Source organism: Lissotriton helveticus, chromosome 6 (genome assembly GCF_964261635.1).
Source record: "Lissotriton helveticus chromosome 6, aLisHel1.1, whole genome shotgun sequence".
Classification (NCBI taxonomy): Eukaryota; Metazoa; Chordata; class Amphibia; order Caudata; family Salamandridae; genus Lissotriton; species Lissotriton helveticus.
The window spans coordinates 200,197,533-200,217,513 of record NC_136067.1 but is presented as its reverse complement, the minus strand read 5'-3'; the positions used below and the strand labels follow the sequence as shown (position 1 = coordinate 200,217,513).

Here is a 19,981-nt window from a genome sequence, read left to right as displayed (position 1 = left end):
AATGCCGCGACGATGATGGAGAGCACCACATATGGTTGTAGTTGCAGCGCCAGGAGCAAACTGGGCATTGCAGATAGTCGTTGCTGTAGCACAAAGATCCTGTGGGCATCATGGATGGTCATTGCTGGCGCTTTGCATTAGTAGTCACCATGAGCTGCTTATGTTATATCGCAAACTGCAGATCTCACTCTGCCAGGCATTGCTGGTGGTTGCTGAGCCACGTTGATTCAGGTTCTCTGAAACTTCGCATTGGGAGGTGGCACAAGTGGAAAGATATTGGTAAGACCGAGCCCGTTTGCATTCGTGAAGAGCCCAAAACATGAGGATTTCTCGTTTTCTTTTCGGAGAGAGCTCAAATGATGCCATACCAAGTGTCCAGGACCTGAGGGGCACCTCTTAAGGATCAGAAACTCACTCAATCAGAGGCCAGCATGGCTCAAGCAGGTCCAGTCATAGATCCCGTTGTAGGTCCTGGCAGCAGGTCAACTGGGCAGTTTCAGGGAGTCTCTGGAACTTATTATGTCTCTGTAGCTCAGAACAGGAGGTCAGCTGGCTGACCCTTATAGTTACTTCAGCCTGGTATGAAGGGTTCAAATCCAGTCTTCCTTCTTAGCAAGCAGCGCAGGCCACAGTGCGGCAGAGTAGTAGGGCAGCAGTGTCACAGTCCTTCTGGCAGCAAAGCAGCACAGCAGTCCTTCTATAGCATTACCGGCTCCAGGAAAGTACTGAAGAGTGGGTGTGAGGGATCCCTTATTATACCTGGTGTCTGTTTTAAAGTAGCAGACGTTTCTAGAGAATTCTCATGGAAGAACTTGAAGGTTATAAGATTTTGATCAGCACACAAGAAAAGTATATGTTGAATGTACAATCAAAACAGATACTTCTTGTTATTCAAATTCCTTTATTGATTTCTCTGTTTAAATTTCATTTCTTCTAAAGCACCATAGTAGCCAACGCGTCGAAACTTTGAGTTTTTTTTTCTCCATTAGTACCATTGCAGAGTAAGACATGAAGTGACTCTGTTGTTAACTAAGGAAACGCTAATGAGTAAATTCGATTATCTGCATAACGGACGTAACTTAGGTTATTTCAATACACATTTTTCATTCGCGGCAGGTTGCACATGCGCGGAACCGCGGAATGGCATTTAAATGCCGCGTTCTTTTGTAGTTCGTCTTGTCCACACGAACATGAAGGGAACGTGTTACCGGCTCCGTAGGGGGAGTGACTGTAAGCGGAATCGCGCTTTAGCTTAAATAGCTTACGTGGGACATGCTGACTGTTTGGACGGCGATATATTTACAATATGCTGATTCTGCTATTAGCTAAGGAAACGCTAACTAGCAAGCCTGATTATCTTCATAACGGACATAACGGTCTGTAATTGTCAGTTTTTAATGACATTTTATTGGAATTTAGATAAGGACAGGGGGATGAATAGTTAGCATGTTTAAATAAAATATATGAGAATATACCTGATCTTGTTATTACAGTTCTGTGGATCTATGGTTTGACAACTGTGTGGCATGTTGAGCAGGACTAATATTCCAGTTTTATTTAGTATATCTCCAACTTTGCCAGTTTACCAACTTATGGGGTAGGTCAAACGGAATGAATATAGCCGTTTATTTTGTACAATCTGTGAATAGGGTTGTATGGTCATATTAGTGTTTAGATTTATATGTGTGTCCTTTTACATGGGGCTCTTGTTTTACTGCATAGGATATGATGCCCACCGTGACTTAACCACTTGGATGCTAAGGCTATTTTGGATCTTCAATGTAATTTCCATTGAAATCAATGGAAACTCCATGACGAGCTGGGCTCGTCATGAGCGTCGAAGGAGTTAATATAACGGACGAAGACATCACATGCTGCAAATTGTGCCAGGCTTAAGAGAGAGATAAAAACAGGATTCCAGCATTGGACACTAGTAAATAAATACAGGTAGGGTCTCCATTGGAAACCGAATTATGTTATGCTAAGAAGAACGCTTTATCAAGAGGGACATACAGTATATACGGTTTTGGAATGACAAAAGTTTGGCAATACGTTTAGTATAATACTAATAAATGGAATGAAAGGGCCTGCACTATTATATACAATGAGATCTGTGATCTGATAGGATCAAGTAGGAATTTAGTAGTTAAGAAGATATGATTCAGAGTGTCTTTTAAGTAGCCCTTTTGGAAATCTTGGCCTCTGTAGGACTTGGGACTAATACCGGAAGGCTCACTGTAATGAGATCAGAAGTGGTTCATTTTTACAGAAGTTAATATCTGAAATTTAAGGTACATAAAAATATATACTTTTTTCTACTTTTTTTGACCATGCATTGAAGTTCAAACTGTTCTCTGTGATACATATATGGATCTGAACATCTTTTCTAGTTTCTTCCGAAAGTATCTTGCTTCCTCGCCTGCTGGTTATATGCTATGGGAAGAACCATGTTATTTTAGACTATCATGAAGGGACTGTTTGTATGCAATTGTGCTTGCATTGATAAAGATTAACTGTATTGTGTTTATGAGTTAAGTTGCCTTAAGAATACCTGGAATTTAGATTTTAGTAAATTCTGTGTACATATATGTGGTACATTGAACTATGGAGTGTGAGAAGAGCTCTCGTAGAGCAAATGTATAATTCAGTATACGCCTTTTATGAACTATAAGAAATACAGGCACCAACCCTGTAATTAACAAAGGGTGGATTTGAAATGTGACATTACCCCATTCTTTCATTTGGGGGTTTCCCATAATGAAATGAACTGTATATAATTTGTATGTATTTGTGTTAAAAATATGGCTTTGATGATCATCCAGTCACTTTTACATCGAATAGAGACTAACTGTTACTGAAGTGGTTTTGATTTGTAAAGGCCTCTACAGTGTAAATTAATGTAAATAATGTTTTATTGTTTTGTATAATGATTAATGTATTTATGTATTTAATCGATTTTAAATAATGGACTGCATTGTCTATGTTTTGTAGCCCTGAAGAAGTCCTCAAAGGAGGACGAAACGCGTTGGCTACTATGGTGCTATGGAAGAAATTACATTTAAACAAAGAAATCAATAAAGGAATATGAATAACAAGAAGAATCTGTTTTGATTGTACATTGAAAGTCAAAGGGCTATCCCTGGAAAGAACAATCGAGAGGAGACGTACCCGTGGGGAGCGAAGAAACAAACAAAATAAGAGAAACTATCGAGTTCCAACAATTTGCTCCAGGACGCGATTGGCGGTCCGGAAGCACAGTAAAACCTCGGGGATTGAGGTACCTCTAATAACATAAGGAACCCACATGAGAAACAAGTGACTGAAACAATCTGAAATATCGAACCAGCAATTGGTAGGAGTAAAAGAATTAAGAACGGCACACACAGTCTTCTCTACAAAAAAGAAAAGATTCAATACTGTATCTCCTGAGTAATAAGACTAGTCTGACAATAACGTATGATGGGATGCGAGAACCAGTGAATATAAGGAACAACCAAATCACACACTCAAGAGAAAGGAAACGGTCGTTCGAACTTGATGACCCCAAACAAAAAACTGTCCTGATGAAGGTGTGACCATATCTACGGGCTGCAACACCCAAACGCATCGACGCACTTTTCCATATAGAATTCAAACAAGCCTAGGGTATCCTCGAGATATTCTATTGTAAAATACTGGAAGTCCCCATATATCCATGTAAAGGCCATTGGATCGACTAATCTGTAACAACATTAAGTGCTCTATTGAAATTAAGGGGTTCTGTTGTGTGTTTTCTTGTATTGATTTGTGATATACTGTATGATTATTCTTGTGGACTAAGAAAAATGTATTTTGTTTTCATTTTTAATGTGTTATATATGTGCATTGTTTTTTATTTTTAATGTGTTATATACATGCAATTGTATTATGTTCTTCTTTTATAAATAACTTTTTTAACCTATGAGATGTCTCTATACTAAACGTTTTCAGTAAAATTCAATAGAATTCCTACTGAAATTTTAATGTATAATTTTTTTTTAAATAAAATAGACTGTAAACGTTATGATCTAGTCTGTGACCAGTGATTCTGATGATAGATTGAGTGCTTGTTGTGAGTGAATGTGTTAGGAGCACGGTATTCTGGTAGCAGCTCTCGTGTTTACAAATCTTTCCAGGGATAGCCCTTTGACTTTCAGTGTTATAAGTACCATGTTCCCTGGAACTTGTGGGGTCCTCTCTCATATTTTTTATTTATTGATTGTACATTGAACATATACTTTTCTTGTGTGCTGATCAACATCTTATGTGCTTATGTTTACAATGATAGTTTCTATCACTGTTTAGGGGAACGGAAAGGTCGGGTTCCCTTTGATCTTTTACACTAAGGTATGACTCTGTTTCCCAATCAGATTAATAGGTGCGGCAGGATATCTTTGACCTTTTTGTAAATATTTTGCTATTGGGGATTTTCTGCACTATTCTTTTGGGAGTGACCTAAAAAAAAACATAATAATTAATTTTGAAGATAATCGTGAGGCCATGTTAGGTGACCTATTCAGTAAGGGTTCAAGATCATCAATGCTGCTAATAAAACCCCACGGAATAATAATAAATTGAATTTATAAATAGTAAATTGAATTTATAAAGCGCCTGGCATACTGGTGTGTCCCCGCGCTATAGAAGCCAGCGTAAAGCCCTCTGCTGCTGTTACTTTCATCAGCCCCAAAACCTAGGCCCTCCCTACTCTTTGGGGAACAGGTGAGTTTTCAACTCTTTGCGGAATGCCAGCTCTGACGTCTCCAGCCGGAGATTCAGAGGAAGTCTGTTCCATTGTTGGGCTACCAATACACGAAAGGAGTGTCCTCCCATTCTCACTCTTCTAAATTTTGGAACCTGAACCTGCCCCGTCCCGCTAGATCTCACCTGTCGGGATGGGTGGTACGGGGTTAATAGGTTGTGGAGGTAGGTGGGCCCTTTCCCCTGTAAGATTCGATGGCCAACACATAGGGCTTTAAACATTACACGTTCCTTAATCGGGAGCCAGTGCAGTGATCTCAGTGCTCTCTTTAAAGGTGCTACTATGCGGGACATCATCAACACCTCCTTCAACACCGCTACCTTCCCGGAGAGCTGGAAGCACGCCGAACTCAGCGCTCTTCTAAAGAAGCCATCAGCCAACCCCACCGACCTCAAAAACTGCTCCCATTTCCCGCAAAAGTCATCGAGAAGACCGTCAACAAGCAGCTGGCCGCCTTCATAGAAACGAATGGATCCCTCGACCTCTCGCAGTCTGGCTTCCGGGCCAACCACAGCACCGAGACCGCCCTGATCGCAGCCACCAATGACATCCAAGCCCTGCTCGACAACAGAGAAACAGCGGCCCTCATCCTTCTAGACCTCTCCGCGGCCTTCGACACTGTCTGCCACCGCACCCTAGTACAGCGTCTCAGCAACGTTGGAATCCAGGAGAAGGCACTAGAATGGATCATCTCGTACCTCGCCGGAAGGACACAGAGAGTCCGCCTCCCCCCGTTCAGATCAGAAGCCACCGGAGTCATCTCCGGCGTTCCTCAAGGCTCCTCGCTCAGCCCAACCCTCTTCAACGTCTACATGAGCCCCCTCGCAGCCATCGCACGCCAACACAACCTCAACATCATCTCCTACGCCGACGACACCCAGCTGATCCTCTCCCTCACCAACGACCCCGCCACCGCCAGAGCCAACCTACACGAAGGGATGACTGATGTAGCCAAGTGGATGATGAACAGCCGCCTGAAACTTAACTCGGACAAGACGGAAGTCCTCATCCTGGGATCCTCACCCTCCGCCTGGGATGACTCCTGGTGGCCCCCCGCCCTGGGCAGCGCACCCAAACCAACAGACCATGCACGCAACCTGGGCTTCATCCTGGACTCCTCCCTCTCCATTACCAGACAAGTGAACGCCGTCTCCTCGTCGTGCTTCAACATCCTGCGCATGCTACGTAAGATCTTCCGGTGGATCCCCCCGAGACTAGGAAGACGGTCACCCAGGCCCTCGTCACCAGCCGCCTGGACTACGGCAACTCCCTCTACGCCGGAACCACCGCCAAACTCCAGAAGAGACTCCAGCGGATTCAGAATGCCTCAGCACGACTCATCCTGGACATCCCCCGTCGCAGCCACATCTCCGGACACCTGAGAGATCTGCACTGGCTCCCGGTCAACAAGAGAATCACCTTCCGTCTCCTCACCCACGCACACAAAGCCCTACACAACCAAGGCCCAGGATACCTCCACAGCCGCCTCAACTTCTACGCTCCCACACGCCAGCTTCGATCGACCGGCCACACCCTCGCCGCCGTCCCCCGCATCCGAAGAGCCACCACAGGAGGAAGGTCCTTCTCCTACCTGGCTGCGAAGACTTGGAACTCCCTCCGGACCCACCTCCGCCTGACCCAGGACCACCTTGCCTTCAGGAAGCAGCTCAAGACCTGGCTGTTCGAGCAGTAGCGGACCCCCCCCCCCAGCGCCTTGAGACCCTCCGGGTGAGTAGTGCGCTATATAAATACTTGATTGATTGATTGATTGCTCTCTTGGGTAGCATCAGTACCAGGCTTGCAGCCACATTCTGTATGCGTTGCAGCCTCTGAGTGCACTTTGCATTTGCTCCCAGAAAGAGGACATTCCCATAGTCCAGCGTTGATGTAATTAAGGCCTGGGCCATGGTTTTCTTAGCTAAGAGTGGCAGTAGGTCCAGTGTCTTTCTGAGAACCCTCAGTATCCCAAAACAGGTGCCTGCCACCCGTTTGGTATGGTGCTCAAATGATATTTTGGTATCAAGCCATACCCCCAGATTCCTCACTTGTTCGCTTGGAGTGGGTAGAGGACCTAACGCCGTAGGCCACCAGGCCGAGGTCCATACCGAGGGAGCCTTTCCCACAATTAGTACCTCGGTCTTATTTCCATTCAGTTTAAGGCAGTTATTTGCCATCCAAGCGGCCAGTTCCTTTAAACAAGAGCAGAAGTTGGTGGCAGCTTGTTCCTCTGGCTGTGTCAACGTCACAACCAGTAGCGTGTCATCTGCATAGGGCACGACTTCCACACCGAACTTGTCCGTGATCTCTGCTACTGGTGCAACATACAGGTTGAAAAGGGTTGGGCTGAGACTGGACCCTTGAGGCACCCCCTGTTTCAGGCTGATGTCTTTAGATCGAAATGGCCCCTGTGCCACTTGAAAGCTGCGATCCACCAGGAAAGACTCCAGCCATTCCCATGCTTTCCCGACCACTCCTCCCCTTTTTAGACTCGCCAGCAGCGTATGATGGGCTACAGTGTCGAATGCGGCACTTATATCCAGCAGGATCAGTGCCGCTGTTTGTCCTTCATCCGCATATTTCCATAGGGTCTCTGTTGATAACAGTAGCGCTTACTCAGTCGAGTGGAGTGCGCAGAAGCCGGTTTGGGAGGGGTGGAGCAACTTATTAGCCTCAATATGGGCTGTCAGCTGATTATTGACAGCCTTCTCCGCAATCTTGGAGAAGTGCGGCAGGAGTGAGATGGGGCGCAGGTTCTCTAATTGCCCCATGCTTATATTGGGCTTTTTTTTCAGGGGGAGCACCACCGCCTCCATCCAGATTTTTGGCACCTTCCCTGAGTTGAAGGAGAGCTCTAGTAAGTGTCTAATATAGGGCTCTAAAGTCTCCATGCTCCCCCTCAGTACTTTAGGTGACGTCGGATCTTTGGGGGAACCTGATTTAAATTTACCCGCTATTGTGCATAGGGCCTCCCGAGAAGGGACACTGAAGATTATTCCTGTCATTCATAGAGCAATCTCTCCTCCAATGTCTTTCCAGGCGTTTGCATGCCGCTTTTTTCCCCCGCAGTTCGGCATTGAACCATGCAGCAGATTTAGACTGCCTCCTAGGTGCAGTGCTCGACCAGGGGGCAGTGCTGTCCAATGCCTCCATAATGCGCCTGTCCAGAGCCTTGCAGACTGACTCTACCTCCAAGCCCTCGGGGGCCCGCCTTGGCTGAGAGTTTTGTTGAACGCCTCTGTGGGTCTTTCTTTAATTCCCACATTACCCAGTGTTTTGATATCTGGTACCGCCGCCTTAAATGTGATCAGAAAATGGTCAGACCATACCACGGGAGTTGGGGGTTCAATAGAAAGCATCTCCCAGTTCGCAAAAATCGGGTCAAGAAGATGGCTGTGACAGCGGGTTGGCAGTTCAGATTTCAAAATTAGTTTTTCGTACTGCCAATTCCTGCTGAATTTCTTGCGCCTCTGTACAATTGGCCTCATCAAAATGAAGGTTCAAGTCTCCCAAAAGTAGGAGCCTCTCATACCTGAGGGCTGGCTGGGTTAAGCTCTCAATCAAACTAGAGGCAAACTGCGCCCCTGGTCCTGGTGGTCTGTATACCAGGAGTCCCTTTAGGATATGATTGTTTGAAGCTGAGATCGAAAAGAACCCAGTTTCGCTGTCCGCGATTTTTGCAGTCTCAAGGGTGCATTGAATCTCGCGTTTGCAGATTATGGCGATCCCTCCACCCCTCCCTGTAGGCCTGTCAATCCTACTGATTGCATATCCTTGAGGGAGGGCTTCTAGAATTTCTGGTGCCGAGGCATTATTGAGCCATGTCTCTGTGAGAAAAAGAACATCCACCTGCCCCTCTACCAGGGGGTCGTGTATTTCCACCCTGTGTTTCGCTAATGATCTGCAGTTAATTAGGGAGAGATTCAGTGTCTGACCCCTGTTTCTAGACTTCAACTGTCGACTTACGGCATAGAAGCAGTGATTGCATCTTTGGTCACGATTGTACGGTTCCATGCTATGCTTGCACTTTTTCTCCAGTGTCGGCATAAAGCGTGCAACTGCTAAGAGTTGTACTGCCTTTTGGGATTAAAACCAGCAGGGGTTCTGGCCCCTGGCCCCGGACGGTCATGGACGGGCGCAGACGTGCTTGCCTTTGGCGAGCCTTTGGCGCGCCAGCTGCGCGCCCACTGGGCGTGTCAGCTGCGCATCCCAGGCATTGGGTCTTTATGTGCTTCCTGCCTGATGAGTCAGGAGGGGGCATGTCGCACTCTGCCAGTCTGCCCTCCACACAAGCAGCAACAGCTGTGGTGGACCGGGGTCGGAGCGAGCAGCGAGCGGAGATTGCAGGTGGGCTTGATTAACAAGTAAGTCTGTCCTAACATAGAAGTGCAAAACGATTTTTAAAAGATTAAAATTACACCTTCAGTGCACAAACATACAGCCAGAGGCAACGCGACTTACACAATCAGCTCGCGTCCCAGTCAGCGGCTCTTTATGTGCTTCCCGCCTGGTGAGCCAGGAGGGGGCGTATCACGCTCTGTCGGTCGGCCCTCCACACAAGCAGCAACAGCTGTGGTGGACTGGGGTCGGAGCGAGCAGCGAGCAGAGATTGCAGGCGTGCTTGAGTAACAAGTAAGTCTGTCCTAACACAGAAGTGCAAAACGATTTTTAAAAGATTAAAATGACACCGTCAGTGCACAAACATACAGCCAGAGGCAACGCGACTTACACAATCAACGCGCGTCCCAGTCAGCGGCTCTTTATGTGCTTCCCGCCTGGTGAGCCAGGAGGGGGCGTGTTGCGCTCTGCCGGTCCGCCCTCCATACAAGCAGCAAAAGCTGTGGTGGACTGGGGTCGGAGCGAGCAGCGAGCGGAGATTGCAGGCGGGCTTGAGTAACAAGTAAGTCTGTCCTAAAACAGAAGAGCAAAACGATTTTTAAAAGATTAAAATGACACCTTCAGTGCACAAACATACAGCCAGAGCCAACGCGACTTACACAAGGTTCTTAAGGATAAATTCATCAAGTTAGAACATCTAAGAAAGCAGGAACTGAGCAAATGGTGGGATGGGAACACCATGCGCAAGTACCTGGAGAATAGACGTATCCCAAGGGGTCTACGCATAATGATATTCCCCAATTTTGAAGATTTAGACGCTGACCTGTTAAAAGACTGGGAGGGGGACTATATGAAGCGTCTTATAGAATGATGGGACTTTTAGTAAAGAATGTAGCAAGAAAGGTCATGAAATTGTGAGAAGAAACTGACAAAATAGAAAATGAAATTAAGGAAATGAAATTAGATGAGGCAATTAAGAAAAATTATGACATATTGAAAAATTAATTATATAATTGCCAGACATACCTACATGATAAGAAGCAAAAGAAGATCTTGAGGGATGAAAGTATGATGATGCATCTACGAAACAAGGAAATGGAGAACCTGTAAGATCAAGTGACACAAGTGTCTCATCATGCAGTGTCTCACTCTCCTCAATAGAAAGAGATCCGGGGAGTGCATCAGGTGTTGATGTCCCGGAACAAGAAACCTCTCATTTTTTAAAAGAGGTTCAGAGATATCGACTAGGGAACAGAAGGAGAACAAGGCAGGGTGGACGGAAACATAAGAACAGGCGTCCAGACCCGGCAACAAACAAAGTCCAATTCCACCAGGAGATGGATCGCAGCAACAATATGGGTAATGTAGAATTAACAAACTTGTGTAATGATGTCGGGGATCCAGAAATAGCAAAAGATGATGACATTAACTTGAAAATTGTTAATTTATCTGACCGAGACTTGTCCCTTATTGAAAAGAATATATTGAAAAAAAGTCTTAATTTCTGTATATCTGAAAAGGGTGAATTTGCTGATATACATGTGGACTTGTTTAAATTTGTGCGAAAAGTTAAATTAAAGCTATATTTCAAAGAAAACCAATATGGTCATCATGATGTGTCTCATGTTCCTACCACTGAGGTGCAATCCTCAATATCGATAAAGGAAGTAAATGCCATACATACATTGGTTACTATTGAGGATGAGAACACGTTTAGCGATGTGAGAGAGCTAGCAAATGATCTTAGTATAGAAGAAGATGTTACACTTGATAGCGGCTTGAGACCGACATCGACATTTATTCCATCTATGTCCGCTGATTCCACTATAGAGAAATTCCACAAAAAAGAAACAGAATAATTGTATCGTCTAGAAGACAAACATCTGAAAATTAAACTTTATGCCAGCCCCCCCAATCTTACCAAGAAAGAAAATGAGGCTTTAGTTAATCTGCGTAATGACAGTAACATCGTCATACGTGAAGCAGATAAGGGTGAATGTAGTGGTTCTAAATAGGACTGACTATATGAAAGAGCTTGAGAGACAACTGAATAATGGAATCTGCTATGAAAGGTTAAAGGGAAACCCCATTCCGGAGATTGAAAGCAAGATTAATACATATCTAAGGGAATGGCATAAGATCTGTCTCTTGTCAGATAGGGAGTACCAATATCATAAAGTGGAAAATTCTCGATTCCCCTGTATTTACTCCCTTCCAAAAATACACAAGACCCTTGTAAATCCCCCTGGGAGGACCATTATTTCGGGCAATGGGGACCCTACGGACTGTCTAGCTGAATATATAGATGAGTACCTCCAGCCTCATGTAAAAAACCTGCCACCATATTTGAGGGACAGTCGGGACGTACTGGATAAGTTGGAGGAGCACAAGTGGGACAGCGACAATCTTGTTTTTATAACTATGGACGTCGAAAGTCTCTATACCTGTATACAGCTGAAAATTGGACTGGAGGCTTTAAGATTTTTTCTCTATAATAGAAGTGCAAGCCATCTTGACCACACTAGAATGTTGATAGAGATGGCAGAACTGATTCTAACGAATAATGTATTTCTCCATGATGGGGTGTGGTTCCTCCAGAGACAGGGGACGGCCATGGGATCAAGGTTTGCTCCATCTTATGCAAACCTATTCATGGGTTTGTATGAGATGGAGCATGCCTTCGGTAGAGGGGAGCAAAAATGGATTGATAAAATCATCTACCACGGCCGTTACATAGACGATACCTGATTATTTGGAATGGGAGTACAGTGATCTGAGAGATTATCATACATATCTAAACCTCAACACATTTAATGTGAAGCTGACCATGCACTTTGACAAGAAAATTATAGATTTCTTAGATCTGAAATTGTATGTTAAAGATGGTAAGATTGAAAGTAAAACCTTTAAGAAGCCGACATTGTGCAACAGTGTTTTGCACGCCAAAAGTTGTCACCCACGTAGCACCATTAACACCATACCTTACGGCAAAATGGGGAGGGCCCGAAGAAACTGTAGTGAAGACACTGAGTTTCTTGGAAATGTCCTAGAAATTAAGACGAACTTTAGGGCACGTGGGTATGATAATACATGCCTTGAAAAAGCAGAAAAAGGAGTGAAGCAACTAGATAGAAGTAAAACTCTCAGACCAAATGCAAGAGGTTTGGACAATGTCAAGAAGGGAATAGGACGGAAAGATAATATTCTGTTAATTACAAAATATAATGAATACAGCAGTCACATTTATAATGTGCTTAGAAGGAACTGGACCATGCTTAGCATGGACACACATCTCTCTGACATTGTATCAGACAAACCAAGGGTTGTCTATCGAAAGGGTAATACCATCAAACAGAAATTATGTCCAAGTTATGTTAAAACAAATGATGAGAAAATGACAAATACATGGATGCTGACTAAACCTGATGGCTTCTATGTATGTGGTAACTGTTCGGTTTGTAAATTTGGAAAGAACAAAATACGTGAATTTGGATATAATTCAGATTAAACCTATAAAATTGTTTCCTTCATCAACTGTAACCCCCTCCCCCCAGCGCCTTGAGACCCTACTGGGTGAGTAGCGCGCTATACAAATACTGTTGATTGATTGATTGATAACACCACATACACAATATATGCCAAGGGTTGCTCATGCAGATTAATCTATGTTGGGAGCAGCATACGCTGCCTCAAAATAAGAATACAAGAGCATGTCCGTGCAATTAGGCATCAGGATGAAAGATACCCTATTGCAATACATGTAAAAGATAAGCATGAGCATAATAGTGATATTTGGTTTCATGCTTTAGAACATCTTAATTTGAGTGAGAGAGGAGGTAATAGGGAATTGCTCCTCCGTCAAAGGGAGGCTAAAGGGATATGTAGATTACGAACAGTCAAACTAGGTTTGAATAGCAATTCTGAGATTCGCTATTTCCTGTAACATCGCCTCACCAGTTGTTAGTAGTTCATTTAGGCAAATGGGCCAGAGATGTATATTATTCCCTAAAATACTAATAACTTTGGATGTTCAGTTAGATTGTATGGCCTGACAAATGATGGTAACCCAAGATTGCAATTCTGCTTTGTATCAATACTGAAGTAACAATCAGTATTGTACAAAATGTATCATGATATAAGTCTTGTTCACCGGAGCATTTAGCGAAAAACTTATTGCCTCTTGTTAATTGGTATGCTCTGGAAGAACCTTTTGTTTAGGCTGGGGCCATGGGATATAATTAAGGATAAAATCTGGCTAGCTGTATTGGAAATAATGGTTAAATGAAATATGGCCTGCACATTAAATATGCCACGAGTTTTGGAAAGGAGGCAAGTACGATAATATGGAAGCAACGAAAAAAAAAAATATATATGTATAGTTATTGATTTTAAGATAGGCTGTGATACATGGACTTTGTATGAGCTCTGCTATTTGGGATCCTATTGTGAATGCTTCACAGAATCAATTTTTAACTGACTGACCGAATTTTGGAATTATCATGTTTTCAAATCTTGAGTGTATAATATAGCTATATTGTAGTCTTGAAAATATGCTTATGGATATGTCCACTACTGTCCGGTATATGAGAATCTATTATACAAAGGATGGTGCAATAGCATATTGTTTGTATATATATGAACATGCTATTGTGGGTGTCCGTCTGTGTAAATATGTTGTGCAGATTCCAATTTAGACATTAAAAGATGGCGTATCTTTCTTAAACCCGGTAAGCGTACTTCTCGCATGCTAAATGGGACACAGCACCCATAGGAGTGTATAAATCATAGTATCGTTAAAACTAAAATAAAAATAGAATATGATATATTATGAGGACATTTTATTTAGATTTATGTCCGCACATGTTAGTTTCCCTGAAAGCGGGTCAAAATATAGGGGTTATATTGTTAAAAATCATGTTCCTTAGCTGCTTATTCGGGCAGATATCAATATACTCGAAAATATCTTTTTTAATATGAGCGTAATATAAGACAATATCCGTGGGAGACACTATAAGATGGCGGTTCCCTATATATTGGGCTGTCTGTGTGCGTTGTTGCCGGGTATTCAGGTGATTTCAATAATTTTCATTTGCGGCGGGGTGCACATGCGTGGAACCAGGGAATGGTATTTAAATGCCCGCGTTCTTCCGTAGTTCTTCTTGACCACACGAACACGAAGGGAACGCGCTACCGGCTTCGAAAGGTGAGTGACTTCAAAACGGATACGTGCTTTAGCCTAAATATCTTATGTGGGACATGTCGACAGTTTAGACGGCGATATATTTTTAATACTGGGTAATTGGATTGGGAGGCGTTAATACTTTGAGTTTTTTTTTCTCGATTAGTACCATTGCAGTGTAAGACATGAAGTGACTCTGTTGTTAACTAAGGAAACGCTAACAAGTAAATTCGATTATCTGCATAACGGACATAACTTAGGTTATTTCAATACACATTTTTCATTCGCGCCAGGTTGCACATGCACGGAACCGCGGAATGGCATTTAAATGCCCGCGTTCTTTCGTAGTTTGTCTTGTCCACACAATCACGAAGGGAACGTGTTACCAGCTCCGTAGGGGGAGTGACTGTAAGCAAAATCGCGCTTTAGCTTAAATAGCTTACGTGGGACATGATGGCTATTTGGACAGCGATATATTTACAATATGCTGATTGTGCTGTTAGCTAAGTAAACGCTAACTAGCAACCCTGATTATCTGCATAACGGACATAAGGGTATGTAATTGTCAGTTTTTAATGACATTTTATTGGAGTTTAGATAAGGACAGGGGGAGGAATAGTTAGCATGTTTTAATGAAATATATGAGAATATACCTGATATTGTTATTACAGTTTTGTGGATCTATGGTTTGACAACTGTGTGGCATGTTAAGCAGGACTAATATTCCTGTTTTATTTAGTATATCTCCAACTTTGCCAGTATACCAACTTATGGGGTAGGTCAAACGGAATGAATATACCTGTTTATTTAACACAATCTGTGAATAGGATTGTATGGTCATATTAGTGTTGAGATTTATATGTGTATCCTTTTATATGGGGCTCTTGTTTTACCGCATTAGGATATGATGCCCACCATGGCTTAATATAACAGATGAAGACATCACATGCTGCAAATTGTGCCAGGCTTAAGAGAGAGAAAAAAACGGAATTCCAGCACTGGACACTAGTAAATAAATACAGGTAGGGTCTCCATTGGAAACAGAATTATTTTATGCTAAGAAGAAAGCTTTATTAAGAGGGACATACAGTATATACGGTTTTGGAATGACAAAAAGTTTGGCAATACGTTTAGTATAATACTAATAAATGGAATGAAAGGGCCTGCACTAATATATACAATAAGATATGTGATCTGATAGGATCAACTAGGAATTTAGTAGTTAAGATGATATGATTCGGAGTGTCTCTTAACTAGCCCTTTTTGAAATCTTGCCCTCTGTAGGACTTGGGGCTAATACTGGAAGGCACACTGTAATGAGATCAGAAGTGGTTCATTTTTACATAAGTTTTAATATCTGAAATTTAAGGTACATACAAATATATATTTCTTTCTACTTTTTTTGGCCATGCATTGAAGTTCAAACTGTTCTCTGTGATACATATATGGATCTGAACATCTTTTCTAGTTGCTTCCAAAAGTATCTTGCTTCCTCGCCTGCTGGTTATATGCTATGGGGAGAACCATGTTATTTTAGACTATCATGTAGGGACTGTTTGTATGCAATTGTGCTTGCATTGATAAAGATTAACGGTATTGTGTTTATGAGTTAAGTTGCCTTAAGAATATCGGGATTTTAGTAAAGTCTGTGTAGAAATATGTGGTACATTGAACTGTGGAGTGGGAGAAGAGCTCTCGTAGAGCAAATGTATAATTCAGTATGCGCCTTTTATGAACTATAAGAAATACAGGCACCAACCCTGTAATTAACTATGGGTGGATATGAAATGTGACATTACCCCATTCTTTCATTTGGGGGTTTCCCATAATGTCATGAACTTTATATAATTTTAATGTATTTGTGTTAAAAATATGGCTTTGATGATCATCCAGTCTCTTCTACATCGAATAGAGACTAACTGTTACTGAAGTGGTTTTGATTTGTAAAGGCCTCTACAGTGTAAATTAATGTAAATAATGTTTTATTGTTTTGTACAATGATTTATGTATTTATGTATATAATCGATTTTAAATAATGGACTCCATTGTCTATGTTTTGTAGCCCTGAAGAAGTCCTCAAAGGAGGACGAAACGCATTGGCTACCATGGTGCTTTGGAAGAAATGAAATTTAAACAGAGAAATCAATAAAGGAATTTGAATAACAAGAAGAATCTGTTTTGATTGTACATTGAACGTATACTTTTCTTGTGAGCTGATCAAAATCTTATGTGCTTATGTTTACAATGATAGTTTCTATCACTGTATAGGGGATCTAAAAGGTCGGGTTCCCTTTGATCTTTTGCACCAAGATATGACTCCGTTTTCCCAATCAGATTAATAGGTGCGGCAGGATATCTTTGACCTTTTTGTAAATCAAGAACTTGAAGTTTCCTGACTTTTCTGCCCTGGCTCAAGTAAACCTGTGCCCAGCTGTGCCCTACATCCAGCCACTTGATGGCCCATCCAGGCACACTTGATCCCTCTATTTTGATGCTGTCTGGCAGGAATAAACCAACCAAAACGCCAACTGTAAAGTACATCCAGTCACGTGACTCTGGAGAGGCTGCAGGAACCAAATAGTTTAGGGCAGGAAAATGGCAACATTTTTAAAGTGCCATTTTCAAAATTGTAAGTTAACCGCATCGTTGCGGCGCATTTTCCCCTGCTGTGCTGGAATATGCAAAAACCCATTATTCATGACGAGCTGGGCTCGTCATGAGCGTGCGAGGAGGCTACCTCATGACGAGCCCAGCTCGTCATGAGCGTCGAAGGGGTTAAAGTCAATCTTTACGGACTTTGTATCTCACTGGTAAAAAGTTGTCATTACAATTCTCTAACATGGTAGGCTGCCACTACAGTACACAACACATGAAACCTGTGACAAGGACTGTAGTCCTCTTTCTGTATGAGGGTGCGCTTGATGGTCACCTTGTGGTTCAAGGATAGGTTTACAACCTTGGATTGCCATCATACAAGGCCCAGGTCAATGCAAACACCTGGAATTAGTGCGAGGCATGGCCAAAATAAAAAATAAAAAACAGGGTTACGGATATGTAGTTCGGGCACGCAGGGCAGGGGAGACAACTGCACATTGTGCATGGGATAATTTGATTCCAGAAGACACTCCTCATATATGTGACAACCTGGATCCTTAATCCACCATTTGAAAAGTCAGGCTATCTAATTGGCAAATCTACAGGGAAAGTCCATCTGCATTCTGGTGGTTTGATCAGCCTTGGGCTCAATTGTGAAATCTAGTCCATTTAATGAGATTGACCTACATAACAACTTTCCCTATCCTTTGCCATCAACCACTTGAATGTTTGTAATCTGCTTGTGCCACAAATTTAGTGCCAAACTAATGTGGATAGAACCTTTGGAAAGTCCACACTATAGCAAACACTCTTTCAATGACTGCCCAGTGCTTATTTTTTGGTAACAGCCTCCGGCAAATAAAGGCAACTGGATGCTCTCTCCGTTTGTTATCAAATTGAGACAATAATGCTCCAATACTAGTATCTGAGGCACCTTTCTATGCTGAAAAGGGCTGCCCATAGTCAGATGTTTTTAGAACAGATGTATCACTTAGTGCTTACTTCAGTTCTGCATATGCATTCTACAATTCCTCGGTCCAGGTCATCTTTACTGTGCTGTTTCCTAGATGTCCTCTCAGTTAACAGGGCTACTATGGTTCTATATTTAGCTACAACGTTTCTGTAGTAGGCAGTGAGTGCTGGAAAGGCTTTATCTTTCACCTTAGTGGTGGACACTTTTCCACCTGACGTTCAGGGTAGACTATAGTAGATTACCCCACCTAGCAGTTGGTTGCCTTAAAGCTCAATTTCCCATCTGTATTCAGAAACACCTGTTTAAGGTGCCTCAGGTGGTCCTCCCATGAATTGGTTAACACTGCAATGTCATCTAGGGAGGCCACACATTCCTCTACAACCCTATGAGAAAATAGTTCACTAAGAGTTGAAAAGTTGCAGGAACATTATTTTAACCCAGAGGACATCACTCTAATCTTGAATACTCCTTCTAGCATTGAAAATGTGGTCTTCTCCTTAGCACTTGGTGCTAAAGCAATCTCCCAATACCTGTTTTTCAGATCAAAGGTGGTCAAGTACTTTGCAGAACCCAACTAGTCCCCAAGTTGATCAGCTCTGTGTTGATGACTTCAATGAAGTTTCTGTGGTCCACACAGAACCGCAAGTCTTTAGAAGGCCTGCACAAATTCTTAGTCACCTCCAAGTCAGACATCTTGGCCACTTTCACGAAGACTCACTCCCAGTCAGACATGTCATAAGTCTTTATTTTGACAGGAAGATTATTTCCTCTGTCTGTATCATGTACACAGACAGATGTTAACCCTAGAGTCAGAGAGAAAGGGAGCTAAAGTCTCTCCAATTTCACCTTACACTCTCTCTGCTGATTAGGCATTATCTAGGGGGCTGAGTGTACCTTTTCCACAGCAAAAAAAAAAACAGGAAGAGGCTCACTGTCTTCCTCAACTTCCTCTGACAAGGCCATGATATTAACTGTGTAATCTCTCTGGTGGTAAGACTTAAGTGGTTCATCTGGTACACTATCCTGGGTTCCCAGGTGACACTTATTTCCATTAGGCAGTTAGGATAACTTTTGCACTAGTTTTTATGACCCACACCATTATCTTCCAGCACCCTGGGACAAATTGCCTTAGCACTAGTGCCTCTGACCTTCCAAGTATCCAGTCTGCATTGCCTTCTACTCTAATGTAATGTAATCTAATGAAGTTATTTATAAAGCGCTAACTGCCACTCCGAAAGGAGAATACTGGTGCTGGTTAGAGGTGAGAGGTGGTTCCCAGGGAGACTAGATGAGGGAAAGGCATAGCTCGACTGTGGAACTGCATTTCCATATTGTCAACAATTTCCTGAATTGTGTTTAATTTTTTTGCAGTCTCAGATGGGTTGGCAACTTGTTCCATGCCTTGATTCCCAGAACACCCACTGTTTTTCCTCCTTTGGTTTTACATCTAAAGGTAGGTGGTTTAAGGAGGTTGGCTGATGAGAACTTGAGGGTTCTTAATGTGATATAGAGAGTAAATATCTCTGAGAGGTACTTATGTTCCTAGCCTGAACGTTTTTCTTTGCCTGTCCAATGAAATGTACCATCAACTTCCTGAGGCCAATCTCATAGTCAGACACCTTTTTTGTGGTGATTTTCTGCGTTCCTTTCCAACATTCTCTGATCAAGGTGAGGGGTCGCTTCTCCGGTTCTCCACACAGAGGTTTAAAGGGGTAAAACCCACCTCCCTACTGCAGAATTGTGTGGTTCTTCAGTTTCTCTGGTAGAGTTTCCATTATGCTTTCCCAGGATTTGTTATACCGCTCCATGGACCCATCATTTTGTAGAGGGTTTGCTGTGACAAAATCGTATGTCAGATCATATCAGCTTTCTCCCACATCTCTCCCATGTATGAGATGAAGTTGATTCACCAGTCAGACTAGCCTCTTTGGAAATCTTACATAACCACTCTATATCTCTGCATATCACCAACCAGTAGAATAGAGCATCCAATCTATAGTTTTATATAGCGCAAACTTGACCGGAATCGGGTATCAGAGCGCTTTACATAGCACCAGTTGCATTACATGAGAACACATTCCCGGGTCTTTCTAATGCTGAAATGTCCTGTCCTCATGTGCCA

The 19,981-nt window shown here is 42.8% G+C and overlaps 1 long non-coding RNA gene across 1 annotated transcript; it reads left to right on the top strand.

The window, feature by feature from the left end:
* The first annotated feature begins 14,270 nt into the window (after positions 1 to 14,270).
* On the top strand, positions 14,271 to 16,444 carry LOC144761288 (uncharacterized). Its single transcript, XR_013595658.1, has 3 exons — positions 14,271 to 14,315; positions 15,193 to 15,313; positions 16,354 to 16,444. It is a non-coding gene; the product is annotated as an uncharacterized LOC144761288 (long non-coding RNA).
* Positions 16,445 to 19,981: the final 3,537 nt, after the last annotated feature.